The sequence below is a fragment of the Trachypithecus francoisi genome, unplaced genomic scaffold (assembly GCF_009764315.1).
Source record: "Trachypithecus francoisi isolate TF-2019V2 unplaced genomic scaffold, Tfra_2.0 Lachesis_group1, whole genome shotgun sequence".
Lineage (NCBI taxonomy): Eukaryota > Metazoa > Chordata > Mammalia > Primates > Cercopithecidae > Trachypithecus > Trachypithecus francoisi.
In genome coordinates this window covers 150740695-150749598 of record NW_022681454.1, presented here as the reverse complement: position 1 = coordinate 150749598, position 8904 = coordinate 150740695, and the positions used below count along the sequence as shown (strand labels likewise).

At 39.9% G+C, this 8904-nt stretch overlaps 1 long non-coding RNA gene across 1 annotated transcript; it reads right to left on the bottom strand.

Moving 5' to 3' along the window:
- Positions 1-418: 418 nt before the first annotated feature.
- On the bottom strand, positions 419-8284 carry LOC117084834. The gene is made up of 3 exons (XR_004437698.1): positions 8191-8284; positions 3433-3493; positions 419-653 (listed from the first exon to the last, which is right to left on the bottom strand). It is a non-coding gene; the product is annotated as an uncharacterized LOC117084834 (long non-coding RNA).
- Between the last annotated feature and the right edge of the window lie 620 nt (positions 8285-8904).

Here is an 8904-nt window from a genome sequence, read left to right as displayed (position 1 = left end):
AGCCTGGGTGACACAGTGAAACCTCATCTCTACCAAAAAAAAAAAAAAAAAATAGCCAGGCATAGTGGTGCATGCCTATAGTCCCAACTACTTGGGAGACTGAGGTGGGAGGATCATTTGAGCCCAGGAGACCAAAGTTGCATTGAGCTATGATGGCACCACTGCACTCTAGGCTGGTCAACAGAGCAAGACCCTATCTCAAACAAAACAAAACAAAACAAAACAGAACTCTTTTCTGAACTAAATGTGCCCGAAACCAACCCTTCATGCCATTTGATTAAAGCAATTATGAAACATCCTGGTGTCACATGCTTCTTTTGGAGACAGTGGGGCATGGAGGCCTGAAAACAATTTGATATTACTGCAATAAAAAGTACAACAGTGGTGGAAGATGGAACTTTAATCCACTGCTCAAAGTTTAGTCAGTGATCTGCAATAAATCAGACTACATATTCTCAGTAGTAATATGCCTCATTTGGGTAACATCAGAAATAGGTCATGAGTCAACACCAGGTAAGTCCATCAGAGGCCAGACACAGGCAAGAGTAAGGATCCAGTGGAAGTTACAGGCTGGGTGGGCAGGAATGAGCCAGGCAGATTATGCAGGAGGCCCACTGAGGCACGATTCAAGAGACTGGATCAGAAACTGGAAGCTAGCAGGAAATTGAGGAAGAAAGAATACAATGTAAGAAAGTCATCAAAAAAGGATCAATGTCCAAAAAGACCTGAATAATGATGGGACATTCTCTGGTTACTGAGAAGATGAGAGCGAATGGCCTAGCCAGGATAACTTAGGCTGAGGTGCCAGGAGATGACTGTCACAGTTTTCTAAAGTCTAGCCTAACCCACAACTGGGCTTCTGGAAAATATGTATACCCCATATATAGCATATGCACTTGCATGCTTTTGTATGAATGAGTTCCTGCAGATCTGAGTATAGGTTTGCTATTATTTTCTTATATGTATGATGTACAGCTCACCCAGACAAGAATAAGTCTTGTAAGATAATGTCTCTAAGTGCTGCTCTATTCACCATAGCAAAGATATGGAATCAACCTAGGTGTCCATCAGCAAATAATTGGGTAAAGAAAATGTGGTATATATATACCATAGAATACTACACAGTCATAAAAAATAATGAAATCATGTCCTTTCCAGCAACATGAATGCAGTTGGAGGCCATTATCCTAAGCAAATGAATGCAGGAACAGAAAACCAAATACCACACGTTCTCACTCATAAGTGGGAGCTAAACAATGGGTATACATGGACAATAAAGATGGCAACAGTAGACACTGGGGACTCAAAAAGGGAGAGCAGAGGGAGGAGGGCAAAAACTACCCACAGGGTTTCCATCCTTCTACTTATGTGACGGAATGATTTGTACCCCAAATCTCAGCATCCCACAATAAACCCATGTAACAAACCTGTACACGTACCCCTGAATCTAAAATAAAAGTTGAAATTATAAAAAATAAAAGAAATGCTGCTGATCCGGGTTTTTCCCCCTTTTGACATTAGACTCTTGACTCTAATAATTAGAAAAATACCACCTGGTATTTCTCATTAACACTACTGGAAGGGTTCTTTAATTCTAAACTTAATACGGGTAACCAAAGGATATTTTCAGACCAACATGAAATCTAATCTTCATGCGTCTCCATACCCAAGCATAACGCACATGCAGAAGATTCTGATACCAAGCTGGCTCAAATTCGCTGAGGAGCAGCTAAAGAAAAGTTGTGGTGTCATTGGGATCCTTTTCTGGTTGTCTCACATATTCCAGTCCCCAAAGCGGGGTTTGTCCTACACAATTATTTTTCTGGAATCACATTTCAGATCAAATCTCCTACCTGCTCAGAAAGAAGTCAATGATCTCCCACTATTAGAGAAAACCCATACCCCGGTATACCTTTGGGTTTCTTTTCCACTGTCACCTTCCATAGATCTTTCATATTAGCCATGCAGAGCTACCTGCTGTGTTCAGCCAGATCTCACTCACACTTTCCCACCTGTATGCTTTGCTCAGGCAGTTCCCCAGCCTGGAATATCCATTTCCCATTCTGTTCCCTGGGTTTAAGTCCTACCTATCCCAAATCATAAGCCCTTCGCTTGACTATTACTAGTTCCTAGCAGCTTAATCCCTGGAAATATAATTTGCAACACTACTCCAGTAACTTTTCTGCATGCCCTGCCTTTGCGTCAGATGATCATACTCAATTCACTCCCATTTAGTTTTGAGGAATTTGTCAATTGTATAGCACTCTCAGGGAGGAGCACTTAACATGTGAACAAATGCCAAAATGAGAGTGAAAGAGATAATACACTTTTACAATCGTCTGAAAGTGTTGTGTTTTGAACATGTCAAGTTAGGGACGTGTCTCAATGACACACACATCTCCACTCAAAAATTTAAAACTCAAAAAGCATTCTTCCAGATGGAGGAAGAATGTGACTTCAGGGGAAAAGCACCAGGGAGTTTTTAGGGGTGATGGAACTGTTCCATAACCTGATGGTGGTAGTTGCAACCCAAATCCAAAAATGTGTTAAAATTCATATAATCGAACACAAAATGAATGAAAAAGCCCATTTTACTATGTGATTTTTTTATTATTGTTTTGCCAGAGAAGTTAACTACACTTTATTAGCCATTATTTTTCTGAAAACAGGGTCAACCAGGGTCTGATTTTGCATTCACTCACTCCAAGGAGATAAACAGTATTTGTTGTGTGTTGGGGAGAAAGAAGAGGGGGCTGGGAGAAAGAAAATGTTTTATGCCAAACAATACTGTACAGTTTTAAAACTTGGGCCCTTAGTATATGTAGCACCAGACTTAATTTGCAATTTCCTTTCTCACATACCTTAAAACAAGACCTTAATACAAATATAACATACAGATTTTATATACAGCTTTTCTTCACCTGACCTAGACCTTTATATTTATTTTCATTCATTATTTCTTATCTAATTAGTTTAGTTATTTCAACTAAACCTGCTGCAGGTGATGCAGGCAATTTGTTTCAGAGCCATAAAACTATACGTGCTTTTACTGTTACTACAGGTTTCCAAAGTATGCAGTAATTTCATCATTTGCCTGACATGTTTTATCAGGTTAATAATTCATTTCTATGTTATTCATGGTTTGATGACTATGGTAAAATCTAGATATGTGAATGATACATTTTCTAACATAGTATCTTTTCTGTTGTTTCTTTACATCAATCTAATTTCCATCCTCACCTAATTCTATAACAATCCTAATTGAAACCCACAAGGGGTAGTTAAAATTCAGGCTCAACTGAAAAAGGATTTAAATGAGTTCTTAATGGAACCCAGAGACCTGCCAAATTTAAAAGCTGCCTAATTCCTAGCCAGGTTATAAAAGACTTTCAACAGTAAAAAGGTGCAGCCCAGAATCTCCGCGGATCTTACCGTGCTCCATGGTGGCCAGGCCAAGTTTTGAGTTTTTTGTTGTTGGTTTTGTTCTTTTTCTCTTCAAAAAAGCAAAAACAAATACAGTGTAAAAAAACTTTCCTCATATTAACTTCCTAAAAAGCACTTTTTTCTCAGCCAGGTTATATACATTGTATGTTTTATGATATGTCTCTATTTTGTATAACAGCAATTAAGGTGCAAAATCAACAACAAAAATGATGAAAATGTGGAGTTTGGAAAATTCTTAGCAAAGTGCTCATGCAGAATTAACTTCTACACTTAATTAATATACCCTTTGCATATGAAGTCACTGGGCTTTAGAAGGATAAGATTCTAACTTAAGCCTCAAAAAAAAAAAAAGAAAAAAGTTTCTGATAAAGATGAAATTATTACCTCAGTTCTCTGCTTCATTTGAAAATGCTTTAATGGAGGGCAATTTGACCTAGGGAAAATTTAACACTGGCCAGCCTAAAATCAAAAATCAATATACAAAAATGAGGGAAGGGCAGCTTTTTCCAATCACTCATATCCAAACTTTCGCAGCTTTAAAAGTACTTGACCATTTTCTCCAATTCTGGCACAGTACTTTTCTTTCTCTAGGAAAGAAATTTAATGGTTAGATACAAGAATCCTCTTCCGTGACAAATAATTGTGTCTTTCCTGGATTTCTTGTAACAATTTCTCACTGGAAATTTTTAGATAGAAAGTTTGAGGAAATTCCTGCCCAGAAAGGAATATAACTATGGAAACTTTAAAACTCAGTTTCACAGTATACCATGCAACTAATCACCACTACAAACAAGAGAGAACTTTCTTCAGTCAAGACATTGCAGTCGTATAAAGCACAATGATGAATCATCACGGTAAAGTAGAGGTTACATTTGGGGCCTCTTTTCTGTTGCTGCCACCCCAGATAACTAGCATACTGCTCTGTTAGAGAATATGAGACTCAGTCATTGTCAGTTCAGAAACCAGCCATGAAGCGTGTCCCATGTCCATCACCTAGAAGGAACCAGACCAGGCAACAGAACTGAGAGGGGCTGTCTCGTTTTGATTCTCTTTTCCAGTCTTCTGCATGTGACTGTCACTGGGTGATATGGTTTGGCTGTGTCCCCACCCAAATCTCAACTCAAATTTTAATCCCCATAATCCCCACATGTCAAGGGAGGGACCTGGTGGGAGATAATTGGATCATGGGGGCGTTTCCCCCATACTATTCTCGAGATAGTGAGTGAGTTCTCACGAAATCTGATGGTTTTATAAATGGCAGTTTCCCCTGGGCTCTTCTTTCTTTCCTGCTGCCTTGTGAAGAAGGTACCTTGCTTCCCCTTTGTTTCCACTATGATTGTAAGTTTCCTGAGGTCTCCCCAGTTCTGCAGAACCACGAGTCAATTAAACCTCTTTCCTTTATTAATTACTCAGTCTTGGGTAGTATCTCTATAGCACTGTGAAAACAGACTAATACACTGTGGGGGTGCCAAAATCGTTTCTTCTGGCAGACTCTCATATTTTCTTAGCCTGACAACAATCATCTCATTATTACTGACCCATTATCATGAGAATAAAGCCCGCTTTAAACTGTTGTTTCCCACAGAGGTGATGGATTTGTGCAACTCCATCCAAATTCTCCTGGGCTTATTTGTGAGTAGCTGGTAGAGAAAAGGCATAAGCTATGGCCAAAGAACAGGGCAAAACAGCTGACCTGCGTGGAGATCAAACCCATAGTCTTGTTAGCACATTCTACACCTCACCCCTCTGAGAGGCCTCAGGGAGCTGAATAGAAGATAACAGTACTGAGACTCGGTCATCAAGAAAGACAAGGAGCTGGGGAGATGAACACAAATGAATAAGTACTTGATGTGGAGAGTAACCAACTATGTCTTTGGGAGATAACATGGATATTAAACAGATGATTAAATCTTGTAAAGTATATAATAGTTCTGTGAATGTTAAAATCTTTGTTTTTGAAATTAAGTCAAGAATTAATCATATAGCCATTTTAAGTAAAACACACACACAAACTCTGAAAGTGTCTTTGCCTCAACTAACAGCAGTTAGAACACTTTTCTAATTACTTAATTAACAAGGAACTCAAAATTAACTTTTAAAACTAAACTGCTAGAGCTATTTTTATGCCTTGATGTTTATACTTCAAGCAAACAAGTCTTTGGACATAAATTTTCTTTTGGAATTGCCTCGGTTGTCTGCTTTGTTGTGTCCGCATGGTGTTGTTGAAAGGGAACTTGGTAATTCTCCACTTCAACCTTCAACTTTTTTGTTTTATAGAATGAGAGGACTTGGATGGCTATGCACTCTGGTGAAGGAGGACCAAAAGCTTGAACACAGCATCTGACTTCCAAGCGGGTGCTCACTGCACTACAGCAAGCTGACTGCACTGATTTATAGTAAATTAACAAAAGAGAGGGAAAAGGAGACAAATCTATCCTTTGACTTGACTACTATGAGAATGTCATTTTATTCTCTCATGGTTTCTGTAACTCAGATCACAGATAGATCCATCCATGGCTGTTCAGCTTGAAGTCAAGAATATGTGGCAGTTTACTTGAGAAATAGAAGCAGCATCAAAATAGATATTGGAAGTGTTTACTTTACAAATAATGTCTTAAGTTAAAAATTGAATAATAGCTGGGGATCCGTGGTCCTTTCGCTCAGTCATCCCTTCAATGTTTCTGAGAGGAATGCATGTTCAGAAAGGAAGACCAAGAAAATTCACATTTATTACCCAGAGACTTTGCACCAAAACCCATGATAGTTCCACTTATGTCAAGGCCAGAGAAAGATCAAGTGGCCTCTTACCCCTCTATTTATTGCCCCAGCCTACACTGAAGTCTCCTCTTCATCTTATTACTCTGATGACAACCAAAGCTTAGTCCAAGGAAATGTGCTAAGGGAAATGAAGGGAAAGCAAGAATGTGCCTGTGGGGCCTAGGACTTGTCTAACTTCCTTTCACAAGGCCTCTTTAGGAAGGAAAAGTCTAAAACAAAACCAACACAGGTTCAGACCCTCTACTCATTCTCCAATTACACCAAAGCTCCACAGCCTTGTACTGTGGGCCAATCACTATCCTTGACCCTGATTCATTCTTATCAGAACTCCTCCCCTTGACTTGCCCTGGGGAAGAAAAAGCAAATGCAAAACCTTGTGCTCCCACTAAAATCAAATCCTGCATTGAACTTTGTATAGTGTAAACACATCCCAGCGGAGACCAGATTTAAATAGAAACTTACAGGCTAGACACCCAGCATCACCTCCCCCCCGATTGTAGTTGATAGAAATTACCCCTGATTGCCTTCAGACAGCCATTTGCTTTTGCTCAGGCATAGGAGATGAAGAGCATCTACCCTCTCTGCAAATATATAATAAAATCCTTTACCTGATCTGAGAACCCTGAATTTTTGTCCTAATTTTCTCAGCCTCCAGAACATCCATTTGAAAGCAGGAAAAGAAATTTAGTTCCAACCACTGGGGAAAAGAAATATAGTTTAAACCACTGAGGAAAAAAAAAAGACAACAACAACAACTACAACTGCAACAAAAAATAAAGCCCTCTTATTCCTTCTCTTGGATTGCAGTTTGCTTTCAATCTTCCTTTATTAGCCTTAGTGTATTTTGGCCTCTGTCTCCCCCAGGAGTTCAAGCTACCATGATACCGTGAAAGACTAAACAAGGAGCAATAGTCAATAGGGTCAACAGATGCCACTTGGTCCAGCGGGCATTTGGCCAGGTTCCATCCTCCCCTCTCACACAAACCCACTCTTACTTCCTGAAACCTTTTTCCATTCATGCGTAGATCCATTTGGGGGAAATTTTCTGAGTAAAAACTGGTTTGCATCTCGTTAGGTCTGGTGGTTCTTTGCTTGACAGGGAGGAAAGCCAATATATAAATAGTCTCACTTTGCCCATTTTCTGTAAGAAAAGTGATTTTTTGGCTGGGTGCAGTGGCTCACACCTGTAATCCCAGCACTTCAGGAGGCCAAGGTGGGCGGATCACCTGAGGTCAGGAGTTTGAGACCAGGCTGGCCAACATGGTGAAATCCCGTCTCTACTAAAAACACAATAATTAGCCACGTGTGGTGGTGGGTGCCTGTAATCCCAGCTACTCAGGAGGCTGAGGAAGGAGAATCGCTTGAACCTGGGAGGCAGAGGTTGCAGTGAGCTGAGATCGTGACACTGCACTCCAGCCTGGGCAACAGAGCAAGACTCTGTCTCAGAAAAGAAAAAAGAAGAAAGAAAGGTGACTTCTCACTTTAAAAGCTCCACCATTGTAGAGTAAAAGCCCATATGGTTTAGGTTCTGCGTTTGTATGGGTCATGTTGGCTCTGTGGCCCACCAACGGTTGCTGCCATCTGAGGGAAAGGGCAACTTCATTATTTGCCCTCAATGTGTTGTTACAAGTGGACCAGATTTTGCCTCTTGCAGCCCCAGAAGAGCAAGAAAACTTCATTTAGGTTTCACATTAATGATGGATAGACACTGAGTCTATGTGGGACCAATCATATAATGCAATTTGGACATTATTTGGAAGAACTGAATCCTTGAATCCAGCCTATTCACATAAAGAATGGTCTATTTCCCTGTCTGATTCATTGGCTGCCATTACTCACATGTCTCAGAAGAGTTATAGTATAACAAACTTTTTCGATTCTTGAGATACAAGTACATTAAAATCACCAAGATGGCCATCTTTCCTAAGAGCTGAAATAACCCTTTTTACCCCATTGGTAGACTCTTACCCATTTTCAACTTAGGGGAAAATTTCTTACTGGCTGCCCTTTTCTAAGTGGTAGAGCTGAGAACAGGACCCCAATTTCCTGGCTCTTGTGTTCCTCTTGGTTTTAGAATTACATACACACTTTTGGTGTGCCTCTTTGGCTCCAGCTATGTTATTAAACTATTATTACCTAACAATACTCCCATTAATCACCATGACAGATGGAAACCAGCCCTGGTCGTGTTCTCTGAACTCAATGTCAAACAGTCCCAATGCTAATGGAGATGACGCCAGCCATGAATTAGCTCTAAAAGCTTCTGTTTATCCCTCCACTCCTTTTCTTACTACTTTTCATTGCAATGCCGTTTTCTTGTCACAAGACTCCATACTTCTATATGGAACGACTCCTCGTGGAATTCTGAGAAATGGTTTTCTGTTGACAGACACCATATAATGATGATAAACGATGGACAAGTCAGCAGTCTAAAAACTGTTATTCCCCTGGCAGCACACTTCCAAATACATGGAGTATTTCTACAGGCTTAAGCAGCAGAAAGCTGCAAATCTGGAAAAAATTCTCCATTCAGCCTGCTTTCACAGACTAAGGAAAAGAAGTGATACTAAACAGAAAATGTAAATCACCTGTAAGGTAATACACCCCAAATGATGCCTTAAAGTGTTGAAGGTACATAAACAGTTTCTTTACAAAAGAGCTTTGTCCTGATTTAACTGTGAA